Source organism: Erythrolamprus reginae, chromosome 4 (assembly GCF_031021105.1).
Source record: "Erythrolamprus reginae isolate rEryReg1 chromosome 4, rEryReg1.hap1, whole genome shotgun sequence".
Classification (NCBI taxonomy): Eukaryota; Metazoa; Chordata; class Lepidosauria; order Squamata; family Dipsadidae; genus Erythrolamprus; species Erythrolamprus reginae.
The window spans coordinates 67,616,195-67,636,398 of NC_091953.1; the positions used below are offsets into that span (position 1 = coordinate 67,616,195).

The 20,204-nt window shown below is 41.1% G+C and overlaps 1 protein-coding gene across 4 annotated transcripts in view; it reads left to right on the forward strand.

Moving 5' to 3' along the window:
- Positions 1 to 20,204, forward strand: part of CASK (calcium/calmodulin dependent serine protein kinase) — a 300,775-nt gene that overhangs the window by 5,862 nt on the left and 274,709 nt on the right. The gene's annotated exons all lie outside the window — the stretch shown is intronic.

Consider the following 20,204-nt stretch of genomic DNA (forward strand, 5'->3'; position numbering starts at 1 on the left):
ATGGAGTAAACTATGAATTTCTTAGGTACTCTTAAATAATCAGATATTATATTCATACAAAATACTCAAGGGTATATTTGATTGCATCATCCATACCCAAATTATGTGCTCAGTAGTAGTTTTTAATTATGGCTTGTTTTAGACTGCTCATAGTCTCGCATGTTATGTGAATCTGGATTAAGAGGTAGTTTATGGTAAGTATCCATCAGTTCTTCAAGAAAATAATGATGCAGCCACAAAATGGAGTGCTTTTGAAAAGACAGCTTAGTTGTTCCATTTTTGTTTTTAACCTTTTCCCTACATGGGACATGGGTTAGTTTAGACCAGAGGTGGGCAATTAATTTTGCCATGGGGCCGCATGAGAAATTGGGATGGTTTTCGAGGGCTGGACTAATATAATTAACTCAGTTCTACCCAATACTGTATATATGTTAGACCAAGCAGATAGCATAGCTGACCTCTGACTTAAGATGACCTTTCTGGCCTCTTCCAAGTCTATCATTGGTGGCTGGCTGGGGAATCCTGGGAGTTGAAGTCCACAAGTCTTAAAAGTGGACTTCTGATCTAATCCAAGGCTGTCCAAACTTGGCAACTTGTAAGACTTCAACTCCCATAATTCTCCAGCTAGCATAGCTGACTCCTGACTTAAAGTGAACTTTCTGGCCTCTTCCAAGTCTATCATTCATGGCCGGCGGGGGAATCCTGGGAGTTGAAGTCCACCAGTCCCAAAGATGGCCAAGCTTGGACACTCCTGGGCTGGATGAGACCATTCCTCCCGCTCCGCTTTGTAACTCTGCACTCCAGACCTCCCCCCCTCCCAGAAATTTCCCCCCCATCTGCTTTCGCAGATCAGCCGCCTAAAAGCCCCATGAAGTCCCTCAGGGCGCTTGCATTCTTTCTCCTCCCCCCAAAGCAAAAATGGACTGGTCCATCCTGGCTGGGAAGATAAAAGGGGGGATTTAAAAAAAAAAGAAATAAATTCCAATCCCGATTCTCTGATTGGCTACCCGCTTCCTTCCTTGCTTCCTCCCTCCTCTGCAAAATCCCGACTTTCTCGCTTCTACACGGGGCGAAACACCTGGTCCCCTCTCCTCTACACACACACACACACACACACACCTGGGCTAGGCCCAACAGCTCACCTCCTGGACGGCAGCTGGCGTTATCTCCCCTTTGCCCTGCTGCTGGGGGGCTGCAAATGTCCCTCCTTCTGCCTGAAGACACCTCAGCGCAGCATGGTGGCTCCCTTCTTGATATCTCTTGGCTGCCAAAAATAAAAAAAATGTTTAAAAAATCCCCAGAAAAGACGGGCTACTTGAAGGGAGGAAGCAGTTGCCCATTGGACCGAGGCATTTCCTGTCTCAAAAAGTGGTGTGTGTTTGTGTGTGAGGAGAAGGCGGGAGGACCCACTATGGCAGGCCGGTCACAGACAGTGGACGGGCCGGATTCTCATCAAGATCTAGCTATCATCAGCCCTTTTAAATTATTATTTAAAATAATTAGAAAGTGGGAAGTGGCAGCCAGCCCAAATATTGCTTGGATAAAAAATGGTTTGAAGTAAAGAAAATTGCCTTAGCGGTTAACAGGTCATGGTATATTTGCCAAACCTGTCGCTAAACTATGATTAAAAAATAATTTGGTGTGTTTTCTGAATACAAACCACATTTTTCAGACTTATCCTCTTTCTGGTTTTTGGAAATGCTGGCTTGATGTTGAATTACTATTGATATATAATTTATATGAACTGCATAGAGCAGGGGTCTCAAACTCAATTTACCCGGGGGCCACTGGAGGTAGAGTCTGGGTAAGGCTGGGACGCATCAGGTTTTCCACAAGAAAAGCTCTTACAAAAACATTCGAATGTTATCAAATGTCTTTATTTTTTCATCTAATTTTGTGTTAAAAAATAAAAATGAATTAACAAATTCATAAGAATAAAATAAATAAATCAGTAATAAATAAAATGAAAATGATGATGATGATGATGATGATGATAATAATAATAATACAGCAGATATAGAAGACTGAAGAAACCACTTATAGTTGCTGACTAGAGAAATGTAATTATTATTATTATTCAGATTCAAATGTCTGTATTAACAATTCTTTAACATTTAACTTTCTGAACATGAATGGAACATTGAACATAAACTGTTTTGAGCATGGCTTCTTCTGCCTACTTCTTGCTGCTAGAGATCTGGCAGCGCTTACTCTCGCATAGCCGAACCACATTTAGCTTAAGGGAAGAAGCAGTTGAGATCCTCAGTAGGGCTTGAAGATGCTCATCAGTAAGTCTGGACCTGGACCTGGACTTATTGAAGTTCAAGGTAGAGAAGAGCTTTTCGCACAAGTATGTGCTCCCCAAAAGACACATGGTCCGCTTGAACATTCGGGGAAGCTGGGAGGCAATTCTCTCAAAAATTGCCTGAGCTTGTCTGTTTTTCCACTCACCTCCCTGAATTTGGCTTTGAGTTTAGAGTTGCACTGCAGGTCAATGAGCACCATTTGAAGCACAGGAGGGGCATCTTGCACATAAAAGGAGAAGGGGTCCGCAAAAATTGGAAATGTGGATCTGTGCGTCTTGAAGTCTGCAAATCTGTGATCAAATTCCTCCTGTAACTTCAAAATAACATCCACCTACTCCTCACCACTGAATGGTGTGCCTGCCTCCATGAGTGCCTTGCATGCTGGGAAATGGCAAAGGTTTGTCTGAGAAAGCTGGGCTTTCCATAACATAAGTTTTGTAGAGAATGCTCTCACATTGTCATAGGCAGCACTGACAAGTTGCCCCTGGCCTTGTAACTTCTATTAAGGTCATGTATTGATATCAATAAAAAAGCTAAGTCCATAAGCCATTTTGGATCACTTAGCACAGGAACAGCAACCCCATCTTTCTCCATGAAAGTTTTCACTTCTGCTCTCAACTCAAAAAATCTCTTCCATATGTTTCCCCTGCTGAGCCAACGTACCTCGGTAAAGTAGAGCACATTCCCATATTCTGACTCCATTTCCTCTAAAAAAGCACGAAACCTTCTGTGCTTTTAGTACCTGGATCTGATACTCCTCAGCATGTCTAGTTGTGTAATGACGTTTCAAATTGTATTCTTTGTGCACCGCAACTTTCTCTGTGCAAATAAGACACATCGGGATGCCCCTGTGCTCAACAAAGAAATATTTCACTTCCCACTTTTCTGAAATTGTCTGTGCTCATGACCAACCTTTCTCTTCACTGTAGGCTTTGAAAAAGACATGTTTGGGGCTGTGTAATATATAATTCCACTTGGTGTCACTGTTTCAGTGTTTAGCGGCTAAACTTTAGCTGATGCCTCTTTTCCACTTTTTTTCCTGTCTCGCTGAGTAGCAATTTCCGCGGCCGCCTCAGCTTCTGAGCCCGGGGTAATGGTGCAAGTTTGCAATAAGCCCAGCTGATGTCCTGCCTCTGAGAGCAATATACCCCATCGTGATTGGTAGGTTCATTCAGCTCCACACTGAAATGTGCCATTTGTATCCAACCTGGGCTGCACTAACATTAAACTTTGATATTGAGGTGGGGGCGCAAACTATTGTCTCGAGGGCTGCAGTTGGCCTGTGGGCCGCGAGTTTGAGACCCCTGGCATAGAATGTGTAGAACCACAGTTATGTAGCTATGTCTAATAATTACTCTCTTGAAGCCTGGAATAAATATGCTTATATATGTATGTATGTCATAGTACAGTAATGGCAAACATTTTTTGGTTCACGTACCTAAAGGGTGTGTGTGGGTGTGTTAGCATGCGTGCACATGCCCACACCCCTTCCCTCCCCCAAACATGTGCACCCCCCGCGTTGCTCCCCCATGCAGGAAATGCACACAGGTCTTACCTGGTATGTGAAAAAAAATACCCAAACGGATAACTTGGAAGTTCAGGAAAACACATTTCCAGTTTTTGTTATGCTGTTTTTTGCACTCTGGAGGGTTCAGAGAAGCTTGTGCTGTTTTTTGCACTCTGGAGGGTTGAGGGAAGTTTCCCTGAACCCTCCAGAGTGCAAAAAACAGCACAACGGCAAACCAGAAGTGCGTTTTTCCAAACTTATTCTTTTTGCCTCCGGGGCTTCAGGGAAGCTTCCTTGAAGTATCTGGAGGACGAAAAAAGTCTTTCCCAAGGGCAAAAGTCAGCGTGGGGCTGGAGCTAACACAGGGCAAAGTCTCGTGTGTCCTCCGATGTAGCTCCACATGCAAGCTGTGGCACGCATGTCATAGGTTTGCCATCACAGTCATAATATAATTGCAAAGAATACTAGCTCCTTTCACATTCATTATCTGCCTTGCTCTCATTTTTAAAATTGTTTCATCTGCTATAAAACATTTTAACATGTTCACTGAGTCCAAAATAAATGCATATTTAATTTTAAAAAAATGCAAAACAGCACAAAGACCAATTCTCAGCATAATGTTGCATTATTTTGCAAGATTTTAAAATAATTATTTCAGAAGTTATTGTATTATAACACTCATCTAATTGATATACCGTATTTTTTGGACTATAAGACGTACTGGTGTATAAGATACATCAATATTTAGAAAAGTTAAGTAAGAAAAAAAAGGTTTTGCCCTCCTCCAGCAGCACTCTGCAGACCTCCCGAACCCTCTGTACACCCATTTTCGGGCGGGGCTTAGGAAGGCCAAAAATGGCTGCATTCAGGAGAGGGGCGGCATACAAATCTGATTAATAAAATAAGACACACCAACATTTCCATCCTCTTTTGTGGGGGAGTATGTCTCATACTCCGAAAAATACTCTTCTGCAACAAAGAAAAACCATGAAAGTATAGATGATTCTAGGATCTCAGTCTTTCTTACAGTTTTCATAAATAAAATCGCCAGTCTATTAGCATTTTACTGATTTAAATGTTTTGTGTTTCTGGTAATGGAGAAATGGACAAGCTACTTGGAGTGTTGAAATGAACTTAACCTTTGAATCCTTACAATTTGGGCATCTGAAATGTGCCAGAAATGGCCTGAGTAGATTTAATAAGTATAGTACTAACCAAAAGTGGGTTCTTCTCAGTTGACACCGGTTCTATAAAATTGATATTAAACTGGTAGTGACATTAAGGAGCTTGTTCTGTTGGTGCAGGTACATGGATGCTGACATAAATTTTTTTGCTGGTTTTTAGCATGTTTTTGACGTGCATGCACTGTCTTCTTTTCATCTTTTGCTGTTTTTTGCTTGTTTTTTGGCACTGTGTGGTCATGTGCGCAGACATGCAGTGCAGGAGGAAGCAAACCAGTAGTGGGGTAAGTTAAGAACCACCCTTGGTAATAAGTATATATTTCCCAAACTGTATTGTAGGAATAATTGTGAAATTCTTTATGTGAAAGCCAAATTTAAATTCTGTAACCTTGGGAAATGCTTGCTCAGATTTAATTTTTAAATACAGTGATACCTTGTCTTACAAACTTAATTGGTTCCGGGATGAGGTTCTTAAGGTGAAAAGTTTGTAAGACGAAACAATGTTTCCCATAGGAATCAGTGGAAAAGCGATTAATGCGTGCAAGCCCAAAATTCACCCCTTTTGCCAGCCGAAGCACCCGTTTTTGCACTGCTGGGATTCTCCTGAGGCTCCCCTCCATGGGAAACCCCACCTCCTGACTTCTGTGTTTTTGCGATGCTGTAGGGGAGTCCCAGCAGGGGAATCCCAGCATCGCAAAAATGAGCGCTTCGCTGGCAACGGAAGTCCGGAGGTGGGGTTTCCCAGCGAAGGGAGCATCGGTGAAATAGCAGCATCGCAAAAACACCGAAGTCCTCGAAACCTCACCTCCATGCTGCGATTTAACTGAATCTCCCCTCGCTGGGAAACGCCACCTCTGGACCTCTGTTGCCAGCGAAGCGCCTGTTGTTGTTTCTCTCAATATGATTAGTTATTGAAGGATTTCTGAGTAACCCTATAGTAGCTGAATTTTGAGGTGTCTCAAAGTTCAGTTTTGATCCCCTCTACCCACTTTTTAACATCTAAATAGAATTTATTATTATTCATTAAACTTAGCCAAATAAATCTGTAGATATGGGCTAAAATGTCATTGTGTTTCTTAGATTTTTTTTCTTGTTTCTAATTCCAGAGTTACATTGGGAATCTTGAATAGGAGTCTGAGCAGTTTTAGGGTAGGAAAGAACAAATAATTTTTTTCATCAATGCAACAGACAAATTGTATAAATGAAATGGTTAATCTGACTAGAATGGTACTACTGGTTTCAGTTAAGGTTGCACATCGTATAAACTGCCAGAATGTAATTTGCAAGTATTGATCTTGTTACTTAAAATGGAATCACAAGTAAAAGCAGTGGCTTGGAATTCCAGATAATGCTGTTATGTCAGGAGATAGAAAATATCATGTTAAAAAAATCACTGATTTTTAATTCCCTCTTCCTAAGCACTTTCTCTAGTCACTTCTATATGTCCTTAATGTATTTTATATTTATGGTACTATTTATCACTGTTATTGATTAAAATCTATAATAACATTTCAACAAATGCTAAAAAGAATGTCCAACATTAAATTAAATGAAAATTACTTTGATGTAAATTATTAGGGTTGCAAACTTTAATATTCTAATCCTAAGTGACATTTTTAAAAAGCATTGTTATAGTTTATTAGATTTCTATGCCGCCCCTCTCCGAAGACTCGGGGTGGGTGTGTTAATTAACTGTGTTAATTCTATGTGTTTTGGAAATATAAGGAGAAATACAGAAATATAAGGAGAAATCTTCCATTTACAGCCATTTGTTTAGCAACTGTTCAGCTATTGTGGCACTGAAAAAAATGACATGATTTTGCACTTATGATCATGACCATCGTAGCATCCCCAATGATGATCAAAATGTAGGTGCTTGGCAACAGTCATGTATTTAGATTGTTGCAGTATCCCAGAGTTATGTGATAGGAAATCGTTTAACTGTGGCAAAATGGGGCAGTGTGATTAACTTAAAACTGTCTTATTTAGCATTGGAAATTCTGGTCCCAGTTTAGCAGTGGGAGGCTCCGCCCACCTGGTCAGGACACTTCTGCGCATGTGGAGAAGTGTTGCACTTGTGAGCTTGAATCAATAGTGATGGAATTTAGAACTGTCCCAGTTGTCGTAAGTCAATGACTGTATAGCTCCCTATGGAAAATTTCAAGATTTTACATTGCTCGATATGAGCCGGGGTGGCGCAGCAGGTAGAGTGCTGTACTGCAGGCCACTGAAGCTGACTATAGATCTGTGGGTCAGCGGTTCAAAGTTGACTCAGCCTTCCATCCTTCTGAGGTGGGTAAAATGAGAATCTGGATTGTGGGGATAATAGGCTGGCAGCGTTAAAAAGTGCTATTGCTAACATGTTGTAAGCCGCCCTGAGTCTAAGGAGAAGGGCGGCATAAAAATCGAATAAATAAATAAATAAATGCAAAACATTTTGAATCTGAACTTACGTGAATTGAAACATTCTGTTCTGAATGCAAAATAAGCTATTCTGTTCAATTTGGAATTGATTTGAGCTCAAAATGCCCATTCATTTAATGTAGGTCCCAGAATTTTTGTAATAATTGTGGATATTCCCCGCAAATGGTATTTCATAATCTGCTGTTGGTAGTTTCGTTTTGGGGGGTGGGGTTTTTTTGGTACCTTCCAGTCAGTGTTGACTCCTGGTGACTGCCTGGATAAGTGCTTGCATCTTGGCAGTATTTTCAGGAGTGTTTGGCTCTCAAAAACCAACTAGGAATTAAAAATAGAAATAATTTATTATTATTATTTTTTTGGATTTATCAACTGCCATAATTTGTTTTGGATACTTACTTATATATCTTTCTGGATAATTTTTCAACGTAACATCTTCTAATGTAGAATTTGGCTTGATAAATTGATTTACTTTATAAATAACTTTATAGTGCTTTTGTTTTAAGTACATGCTTTTAACTACAGTGTAACTTCGGATAGTAGAATTTTCTCACATATATTATTTTAGCTGACAATTAAAAGAATTATCTGCTACTTTATAGTATTGCTCAAACTCTTGTTTAATATTAGTAAGTCCTCAAACAAAACAAGAATTGGAGGATTTTTTATTTCAGATAGTTACCTACTTCATAAAGAACCAAAGCATAGATACAGAATAGGTGGAACCTGGCTCAATAACAATAATTGCAAGAGGGATCTAGAAATTCTAGTACACAATCACTTAAATATGAGCCAGCAGTGTTCTGCAGCAGCCAAAAAGCCAGTGTAGTCCCAAATTGCATTAGCAGAAGGATAGAATCAAGATCATATGAAATATTAGTACAGTAATACCTCGTCTTGCGAACTTAATTGGTTCTGGGACGAGGTTCGTAAGATGAAAAGTTTGTAAGACGAAACAATGTTTTCCATAGGAATCAATGGAAAAGCGAATAATGCGTGCAAGCCCAAAACTCACCCCTTTTGCCCATTACTGCCGGCATTTGGATCCTTGTTCGGGGGCGGAGGGGTGGACCTGACATTCCCGGCGCTGCTGCTGCTTCTCAAAGGGAAACCACCACCGCCGCCACTATCCTCTTGTCCTAGCAAGAGGGATGGAATCCGCCAGGATGTGGCAGCCCCACCCTTTGGGAGGGCGGGGCTGGAGCAGAGGGGCGGCTGCAAAGGGGCTGACTTGGAGAAAGGGCTCCCAGCGAAGGGGCTGTGAGAGGGTTTTCTCCGAGCGCTTCGGGAACGCCCGCCCCTCTCGCAGCCCCTTCGCTCGGAGCGCTTTTGTCCAAGGCTGTCAGCGAAGGAGCTGCAGGAGATGCGGGGCAGGCGTTCCCGAAGCGCTCGGAAGAAAGCGCTCCCAGCGAAGCCACGCTCTAGCTTCCCAAGACTGCAGCTTCCAAGACTGCATGGTACAGCATAGGAGAACAAACACATCAAGACACATCACACATCAAGTTTAAAACCAGACTTATCTTTTTATAAACTAATCTCCTCTGTATATATTTAGCATACATTGAATTAATACATATTGCCAATTTCATTGGAATAGTTTTAAATTGTATCACAGTTTCTGTAGCTAAGCCTTTTTTTTCCCTTCAAGGGAAAAATCTTCTTGCATTTCACATGCCAATGTTCATACTCAATCTTGTACTGTATCTTGCCAGAATCACAGACTCTTAACTTTAGAGCTAGCACTCTTGTTGGCTAAACAATTACAGGCGGTGGACATAAAAATAGAAACACCTTGAAAAATCATCAGAATATCTTTTAATATGGTGTTTATCCACCTTTTGCGGCAAATACAGCCTCAATTCTCCGAGGTATTGATTCATACAAATTGTAAATTGTTTCCAAAGTAATTTTAGCCCATTCTTCAGTTAAGGCACCCTCCACTTCTTTTAGAGATGATGGTGGTGGAAATCGACTTCTTACTTGAATCTTTAAAATCGACCATAAATGCTCAGTAATGTTGAGGTCTGGTGATTGTGGTGGCCAGATGAGATGCTGAACTTAATTAGAATGTTCCTCATGCCATTCTTTAACAATTCTTGCTCTATGGATTGGTGTATTATCATCTTGAAAGATGGGACCCCCCTCTGGAAAAAGTGCTTGAACCATAGGATGAATTTGGTCGGCCAAAATTCCTAAATAGTGATAGCTGTTAATTCTTCCATGAAGGGAAATCATTGGCCCGGCGGATTTCCAAGAAATAGCACCCCGGATCATCACTGAACCCCCACCATGTTTGACGGTTGGGAGAAGGCAGTCTGGATGAAATGATTCTTTTGGCTGTCTCCAAACGTAAACATGGCCAGAGGTTGGAAAAAGGGTAAACGGTGATTCGTCAGCGAAAATCACATTTTGCCACTGCTCGAGGGACCATTTCTGGTGGTTTCTACACCACTCTAAACGCTTTGAAACATTTGTCTTTGAGAGCAGAGGTTTTCTAATTGCAGCTTTTCCGTGGAATCCAGATTTGTGAAGCTCCATTCGAACAGTTTTTGTGGAAACTGGGTTCTGTACGCATCTATTGAGCTCTGCAGTGATTTTAGGATCTGTGGTCTTGTGATCGCTCTAACAATTTCAACTTTGACTTTCGACCAGACCTGTGCTTTGCTGAGGACGTTTTCCCTTCTCTTTCAAAAGCAGTCATTAATTTTGAGACATTACCTATTGAAACGCCAAACATTCGGGCACTTTCAGTTACACTAGTGCCTGTCATTCGAGCACCAACAATTTGGCCTCTTTGAAAGTCTGAGAGGTCTGCCATTTCTAGAAGGTTATAAGCAATTTCCTTAAATTTCTGTAAAAGAAAAGGTAGTTTAAAAAAACATATCAAATAACAGAATTTTAAAAAAACATTAAAATATGTCAAGTTTTGATTGATTTGAACATGTTCAAACATGATGCCAAAAAGTCAAGTGTTTCCATTTATTTGTCCACTCCCTGTATTTTACCTTAAAAGAAGTAATCAGTAAAAGCTTACAAGTTCTTAGTCTGGGATCTTTCTGTTTCATCTGTATTCTGAATGGAAATTAATGTCTTTTGCTATATAATTTGTTAATAATCTGTCCAGAAAGATTGAAAGTATTGCATAACTGGACTTTCAGGTTAACTAAGAAATCTAACCGCAGGATCTTTTTGAGTACAATTTGCAAAATGTGGAAGATTATGATTTAAATTTTAACATGACAGGTGTTAAAATAGGTTTATGTTAGAATTTCACAGGTTGAATGATACATATAAAACATGTAGTCCTTGCTTAGTGACCATAATTGGAACTAACAATTTGATCATTATAAGTGAAGTGGTTGCTAAGTGAAACCCCAATTGTGTTTATGATCTTTCTTCAGCTTTTTTTACTTCATAGATCTGCAGAGATCATAACTGCCAAGACAGATCGAAAAATTACTTTTTAAAATCACCATCAAAACATTGAGACAGCCACTAAACAAAGCATAGCCTGTATTCAGACATCTATTTTTATATATCACATAATGCACTTTTATTAATTAATTAATTAATTAATTAATTATATTTCCGTGCTGCCCTTCTCCCGCAGACTCAGGGCGGCTCACAACTTATTTAAGATGAAACTTCTGAGAAACAAGTAAGAGGCATCAAGTATTCTCTGATGTGCTAATGTGAGAATCCAAAGTATGGGTTAACTCCACCTTCTACCTTTTAGAAACTGAATCCATTAAACTTTTCTGTCACGCTTCTCCTGATTGGACCCCAGTTTGATTCATATGCCTTTCCCCCTCTTCTCTTTATTTCAAAGGTAATCAGGAAGGTACTGAAGGAGAAGGAGGCCATGTTTTTCAGACCTGGTTTGCAGCCTATCTGTAGCCAGACCCTGGAGAATTCCGCAAGGGAAGATATCCCTCAATCATGGGGCTCTAATGCATCCGGAGCTACAATGATTGCAACTGAGAGTCTGGCCTTTGAGTGAAGAGCCCTGTCACAGGGCAAAATGTCTATCAGAGAGGTGAGAACAACCCAGGCCTCCAGGAAGTTGTCAACTAAAAGGATTTACAATTCAACTTGGAAGACCTTTTGTGGCTGGTGCTCTAAGGGAGGAGTCAATCCTATCTCAGTAATGGTGGCACAGATCCTGGGTTTCCTCCAGTATGGACTGGACAAAGGACTATACCCAAACACCATACGCAGATAGGTCGCAACACTGGCATCATTGTTGTCATGCTAGATGGTGTTGTCATTTAGTTTCTCTTGCAATCATCATTTGGTGCACAGTTTCATTAAGGGAGCAACCAATCTAAGTGGTCCACAGATATCCCACCTGAGATCTACCCAAGGTGCTGCAGGCACTCTCCTTGACTACCTTTTAACCCGTTACAGGAGACTAACCTGTGATATCTCACATGGAAAGTAGCTTTCCTCGTGGCCATTTCTTCGGCCAGACAAATTTCAGAACTGGCAGCCCTCTCCATAAGGGGGGACCTCTGTATATTCCATACAGACAGGGTAGTACTGTGCCTGGACCCCTCCTTTTTACCCAAGGTTAACTATCGGTTCCACAGGGCACAAGAAATCATATTGCTCGACTTGTGATGAAGGCTACCTCATAAACTAGAGAGAAAGTGGCATATCTTGGACGTCAGGAGGGCTCTTCACTTCTACATAAAGAGAACATCCCCCCCGAGAAAAACAGAATCAGTTTGTGTCATTCCAACCTTCTATGCTATGAGGCAAGGTTACTGCATCGGCAGTGGGATGGTGGATATGGGCATGCATCGCCAAGGCCCATGAGCTTCAAGTTCTTTCATTACCCTGGTGAGTGACCACCCATTCTACCAGACGCACAGACACAATGGCTATATGGGCAACACAGGCCTCTGTAGAAGAAATCTGTAGGGCAGCAACTTGGTCCTTACCGTCTCCATTCATCAGGCCTTATAAGCTGGATGCACTCACTGAGACTTAGGTGGCCTTTGGCAGAAGGGTCCTCCAGAAGGTACCTAAAAACTTTCTGGGCCAGATTGCAGCCAACACTTAAAACAAGCCAGCTTTGGTATGTCCCATACTTTGGATTCTCACATCAACACATTGGAGAAAGGGCATTGGTCTTACCTGACATGTTCCTTCTCAATGTGTAAAGTGAGAATCCAACCCCATCCTGGCGACCGTCTAGACATCAAGATCAGTGGTACATTAAGTCATGAAAAGTTTAATGGATGCAGTCTCTAAAAGAAAGAAGGCGGAGTTAATCCATAGTTTGGATTCTTACTCAGCACACCGAGAAGGAATGTGTCAAGTAAGACCCAACACCCTTTTTGGTGAAATTTCAAGGTTGAAATTAAAATATACAAACTACAGGAGGCAAAAGGTAAGTGCATCAGCTACAATAGTGGAACCATCTTAGAATGTTATTTTTTACCTGGGTCCCCAGGTAAGTATTGAGGGACTTCTGGAACCTTAGCAGAGATGGATCTAATCTGAATTTGGGGGCATGAGGGAGACTGTTCATAAGGCCTACTTCCTGGGAGCTATCAAATATAAGTTCCTAATAGATGGTACCTGCAGGATGCTTTCTCTGACAGATCTAATGGAGAGGCTGATGTAATTGATAAGAGATGGTTGATCAGATAACCTGGTCCCATGCAGTGAAGGGCTTCAGAAGTTAACAGCACCTTGAATTGGATCCAAATGCAACTGGAAGCAAATACAGTTTGTGGAGCAGATATGTGATAGGTTGTTCGGGAGCCCAGATAACTGCCTGTACCACTGCATTTTCCACCAGTTGAAACTTCCAGATATTCAGCAAGAACAGCCCTGCATAGAGCATATTATAGTAGTCCAATTTGTAGATGATGAGAACATGCCTGGGAGTACAACCCTAACCCTAGCCAAGTCTAGGAACAAGCACAGTTGATTCACAAAACAAAGCTTTGCAAAGACCTTCCCAGCCATGAACTGCTTATGTGAATCAGGAGGGGGCCCCAGATTGTGCACCAGGTCTCTCTAGGGCAGTGCAATCTATCCAGCAGCAAAGATGGCATAATCCTAGAATCAGTAGGCCCCAAAGCCACTCCTTTTTGCCAAAGTCAGCTGAGGTCAGATGCTAAGATATATAATAGGGCATCATCAATGTACTGAAAAGTTAATTCAGTCGTTTCATGTTAAATGGGAATGGAGAAAGCACTTGAACTAGTAGGGTTGATTGTGGAGCTTGTCAGGATCAGGCCTACCTGAAAGAATATTCCAAATTGCAGAGAGAAGAATTGTATAACTTTAACAATGTAAAACTGCCTAGTCACAGCGAATATGCAAATTGTAATATTGGCTGACAAAAGTACATAATGCACCTTTGCATAGGTGTGGCTTGGCTTGAAAGTATTGTGGCTTAGAGTGGCTTGGAAGTTAGGTGGTTGATGGTGGATGAAGAATTGTAGCTAAATATTGTAACTGAGTTTACCAGATAGACAATTGTGAGTACTATGTATATTAACTACTAGAGAGCTACAGTGTAAATAGTTAGTGTAGGTTTGCTACTAAATAAGTAAATATTTTCCTAAGAAACTCTGCAGTAAGTGTCTTCTATTGTCTTCAAGATAAAGGTTCCTGATATTCTGGTCTGAGGCAGGCTGGTTAGCTGCTGTGGCAATCTGGGTGGGTTAGCAAAACGTTACTCCAACAGAGCTATCCTCCCCTAATGGTATCAAGTGGAATGAACCCTGGGGAAAGGTAAACCAGTAGGACACCATATCATCATCCTACTCCTCTGAACTGATTCAGAAAGATACCATGATCAATTATATCGAAAGAGATCAAGTCAGACAAGAGCAAACATAACCTCAGCATTTGAGGAAGATTCTTGTGTACTTACTTTATCGACACAATGGTTATAACTTTAATTGTATTTACCTTCTTTGGTGCTATGATTGAAAGTCTAATCAAGGAAGTGTTCATATATGTATTAATGTTTTTAAATCAGGGATCTTTGCTGGTTGAGGAATTCTGGGAGTTGAAGTCCACAAGTGTTGAAGTTGTCAAGTTTGGAGCCCCCTAATTTAAATGTATAGTTAGAACTGTGGTAATTGGAATTTTAGCAGTGAATTTTAATAGCAGATTTTTTTCTGTTTGAATGCCCAGCTATATACTACAGTGTGACCTACTGTTTTGTCTTTGGCAATATATTGCTAATGAAGCAAGATATCTCATTCAGAAGGATTACTTTAAAATATGGTTAATGTATGCTTTTGATTTTCGGCTGCCAAAATTTTATTTTTATAAAATTGTTTTACAGGACTCTGTGAAATAATTGGAGGGGTTTTTTTCTCTTCACATGTCTGATTTAACCTGTAAATCATACTTGATAGGACATGTACTGGTATGAAAATGAACTTATAGATATGAAGGCTATTTTTCAGCCTAACCAGAAATTACTCTTTAATGTAGTTATTGTTGTAGTAACCTTTCCTTGTTTTGTAAAGTTTGTTCAAATAGAAGACTTGAATATACCATATTTTTCAGAGTATAAGACACTCCTTTCTCCCCTAAAAGAGGCTGAAAATTTGGGTTTGTCTTATACTCTAAATGCAGCTTTTACTAAGCTTTTTTCAGCCCTAATGGGGTGCTAACACAATTTTCTGTACTTTGCTAGCTAAGCAATCTTCCCTTTGCCTGTTTCTTTCATTGCTCCTCCCTCTGACAATCAGCGGAGTCTTTTTTCAGCCCTAAGAAGGTGCTAACAATGAAGCAATCTTCTGTGCTTTACTAGCGAAGCAATCTTCTTTTTGCCTGGTTTTCTCATTGTTTCTCTTTGAAGAGAGAGAAGTGAAGTGTTTTAGAAATCATTTTTTATCCTCAATCAGGATAAAAAGCAAGCACATGAGCTCAAAACCAGCAAACGAATGTGCTGAAGCTGACCAGACTAAAGACTAGCCAAATGATTACCTGATAGGCAGATTATTTTTTCCCTAATTTCCTCCCCAAAACTAAGCTGTGTTTTATATTCCCAAAAATACGGTAATTCCCCTGCAGCATCGCAAGAACACGGAAGTCCGGAGGTGGTGTTTCCCATGGAGGGGAGCCTCGGGAATCACACTAGCACAAAAACGGGCACTTCGCTGGCAACAGAAGTCTGGAGGCAGGGCATCCTAGTGGTGGCAGCTTGGGTTTGTAAGGTGAAAATAGTTCGGAAGAAGAGGCAAAAAAAGTCTTAAACCCCGGGTTTGTATCTCGAAAAGTTTGTATGATGAGGGGTTTGTAAGACGAGGTATCACTGTATTGTATATTGTGTTGCTCTTGACATATTTGTATCTTTAGGTCCTATAGGGTTCTCATGGTAGGTAGCTTTTCTCCATAGTGGGTGTAACCTATCATCAAAGATGGGTGGACCTCATCCAATTAGATAAGAGCTGAGTCTGTTAATTTGAATTTTAGAACACCATCTTGCCTGGAATCCCAGTTACGACTCAGTCCTCAGACTGGATGGACATGGTCATTTCCATTCCTGCCTGATATTTGGAGTCATGATTCAGCAACTACATCATCTGATTCTGGGTTATTTGACTCTCATTTGTTATCTGGAGAGCCAGATAGATCACAGACAAGCCTTGGCTCAAACTTTGGCAGCAGTTGTCCATGCTGTCATTGATATTGAGCACTCTTGGGCTTGGCCCCTAGTTCTGTCATAGAATCCCAGCTCAAATTACAGCACCAGTTTAGGGGTTTTGGCCTCATTCGCTATTGGGCAAGGCAGCATTGGCCTGGGAAGATTGTACGTTTCCTCTCTCCCTAGTGCCATCAACTTGCTCAATGTTTTGGCACTGAGAAGAGGCTGCAATCGGGACTTTAGATTTTCTAATTAAACACCCCAGCATGGTCGTAGACAGCAAGCGACCAGGCCAAACTAATTGCACCACTGTTTTTCTCTGCCACCTCGCTAGCCTGCCAAAGGGCTATCTCTGGAGTCTTGAGCTCATGTAACCCACATCATTGACAGGGGCCACCTCCCAGCTGTTCCCGGATCACCGGACTCCCTCCATCCAGGGCCATATCTGACTGCCTGTATAGATGCGTACTAACACACCTTGGCACTGGATACCTAAACAGCCAGGCTCCTCTTCCACTCCTCAAAGAACATTTAAAAGTCTCTGCTCATGCTCTGATTGCCTTGTGGTTGCTACCACAGCCTGTGCCATACTCATTGGGAAATTCCTTTATTTTTCTTAGTTGGTATTCCCAAAGAAAAGACTGAATTTTCACTGGAGAGAACAAAGTACAAAATACAAAAGAAGCTACAGGATACATGCAAATATGTTATGTTCAGCAAATAAATTGTTTTCTTCTCTGCGATGCTGAATTCAAACATCTGCTGATCACTCTCACATAGTAGAATTGGAGAGAGCTTTCATATGCCTCTCCTTGGTTGACTGGCATTGCACACTGCTCTCCTGATTGGTTAGTCTATTTTGTATGCCTGTGTCAGGGCATTTCCCCCTGCCCATGAATTTCATTGGCTTTGCAGGAGGAAAGGTTTGCTGAGAACAAGGAAAGAGTCTGTAGTTAAGCACTGGCTTTTGTTGCACTTCTTACTAAAGCCGACAGGCTCCTTTTCAAGAAACACTTGCAACACAAGCTGCAGTGTGTGCTCTGCGCTTCCTGGAAGCCCATGACCCTTTCCTTCAATTTGACCACTACCTTGACTAGCACATCCCACAACCAATTCCCTTTGTCCAGGGAATTGCCACCAGCTCTCGCCACTCTCCCTATATATATCCCAGAGCTGTCCCCTTGCCCAGCCACCAGCAAGAGGAAGATGACAAAGTCCAGCTGCAGGCAGTGGCGGCAGTGATAGGGGCATTAATAATAAGTTGCAGAATGCAAGTTATCCACAAGGAAAGAGATGGAAGGAGAAGTTAGTTGGGTGCTGGACTTAAAGTACTCTTGTAAATGTAAATGCAGGCAGGCCCAAATTTTGATATGACTCTTCAGATACTACCATACCCATAGCCTCAGGCATGGACGTTAAGTTATTTTGTTAAGTTTTATTATAACTTCAGTGATTGGTGAAGTCATAAGTCAAAGATTACCAAATATGTCAAACATGTCACTTTTGTAAAAGAGGTAGTCAATACAACAGAGACTGTTGTATTCATAAAAGGATTCCTATAAATGAAAAAAAAGACTGTTTTGAATATTCTTTATGGAAGATTGTGATACAGCTAAAATATTAAAGCTAAAATAATCTATGCTCTAATTGTGGTTTTTTTTTGTACAAATACCTGGTTAGGCATTAATAATACAGTTACCCAATCAGATGCTGGGATTAAATTGTTAGTGTATTGCTTAAATAATAATGGGTTAGGGAATAAGCAAAGAACTACAGCTGATATCCTTTGCCTATTCCCTAACCCATTATGTCCACAACTATTGCACAAGTTGATGGAGATTCTCAGTCATCCAGGCCATAGTTGTCCCAAAGATCCTGGACATTACAATTTTTTTTTGAAGATGTTTTGCTTCTCCGTACTAAATGAGGGGGTCCAACAGTTATGTGGGTTGCTCGCTGTTCAATCCACATAGGACCAAGCCTTGTCCTTTTAAAAGATAGCTGGATCCACCCCTTCCCGGAATTCGCTCGGTCCTCCTACCGGCAGGACGCATAGTGGCTCAGCTCATCTCCAAACACCTTCCCTTCTTAGAAACATAGAAACATAGAAGTCTGACGGCAGAAAAAGACCTCATGGTCCATCTAGTCTGCCCTTATACTATTTTCTGTATTTTATCTTAGGATGGATATATGTTTATCCCAGGCATGTTTAAATTCAGTTACTGTGGATTTATCTACCACGTCTGCTGGAAGTTTGTTCCAAGGATGGACTACTCTTTCAGTAAAATAATATTTTCTCATGTTGCTTTTGATCTTTCCCCCAACTAACCTCAGATTGTGTCCCCTTGTTCTTGTGTTCACTTTCCTATTAAAAACACTTCCCTCCTGGACCTTATTTAACCCCTTAATATATTTAAATGTTTCGATCATGTCCCCCCTTTTCCTTCTGTCCTCCAGAGTCCAGACTATACAGATTGAGTTCATTAAGTCTTTCCTGATACGTTTTATGCTTAAGACCTTCCACCATTCTTGTAGCCCGTCTTTGGACCCGTTCAATTTTGTCAATATCTTTTTGTAGGTGAGGTCTCCAGAACTGAACACAGTATTCCAAATGTGGTCTCACCAGCATTCTATATAGCGGGATCATAATCTCCCTCTTCCTGCTTGTTATACCTCTAGCTATGTAGCCAAGCATCCTACTTGCTTTCCCTACCACCTGACTGCACTGTTCACCCACTTTGAGACTGTCAGAAATCACTACCCCTAAATCCTTTTCTTTTGACGTATTTGCTAACACAGAACTGCCAATACAATACTCAGATTGAGGATTCCTTTTCCCCAAGTGGATTATTTTACATTTGGAAACATTAAACTGCAGTTTCCATTGCTTTGACCATTTATCTAGTAAAGCTAAATCATTTACCATATTACAGACGCCTCCAGGAATATCAACCCTATTGCACACTTTAGAGTCATCGGCAAATAGGCAAACCTTCCCTACCAAACCTTCCCCTATGTCACTCACAAACATATTAAAAAGAATAGGACCCAGAACAGACCCTTGTGGCACACCACTTGTAACCTGACTCTGCTCAGAATACTCGCCATTAACAATAACTCTTTGATGTCTACGCTTCAGCCAGCTGCAAATCCATTGAACTATCCAGGGATTAAGTCCAATCTTCACTAATTTATCTATCAGCTCTTTATGTGGAACCGTATCAAAGGCTTTGCTGAAGTCCAGGTAGGCAATATCCACGGCACCACCTTCATCCAACACCTTTGTGACATAGTCAAAGAAATCAATGAGATTAGTCTGACAAGATTTGCCTTCAGTAAAGCCATGCTGATTTGGATCCAATAAGTTATTGTTTTTTAGGTGCTGATTTATCCTCTTTTTGAGTAGAGTCTCCATCATTTTAACTACAACTGATGTCAAGCTAACTGGCCTGTAGTTACCAGCTTCTTCTCTACTGCCCTTCTTGTCAATAGGCACAACACTGGCCATTCTCCAATCCTCAGGAACTTCTCCTGTTAACAAGGATTGGTTAAACAAATCAGTCAGGGGGGTAGTAATGACAGATCTGAGTTCTTTAAGAACTCTGGGGTGGATGCCATCTGGACCCATTGCCTTATTTATCTTTAATCGTTCAAGTTCTTCTAAGACATCGGCTTCTAAGATCACTGGAACTGAATCCGTACAGCTGGAAGCAATGCTATATCCCTCTATAGTATTATTTTGTAAGGTGTCTTCTCTCTCTACTACAATTCAAAACAACAAGATAAGTAATTGGGGTTCTTTTGTTATTCCTAAGCCCAAAGGAAGTATTTAAAAAATGGAGAAGCCTCAGCAACGAGGCTCAAACACAGATTGCGCAATCGCTGTGCTCTCGCTGCTGCCAGTTGTGTTTATTTCCTACCCGGCTGGGAGGTTTCTTTTTGTTATTTGTGATTCCTGGTTTTGTTTCTACCTCCTGCGGAGTGGGACGTGTTACAAGGGCTCTTGTTCTGTCTCCTGTCCCACCTCCTTCTAACTCTCTAGTGGAGTTTTTCTTGGTGCAAAGGCCCTCAGCGCCCAGTAATATCGGCACCAACAGCCTGCCCATGCGCAAGCCGCTTGGCTCCATAAAGTCCACCGTGTGGCCCTGAATAGGCTGTGAGAGTCT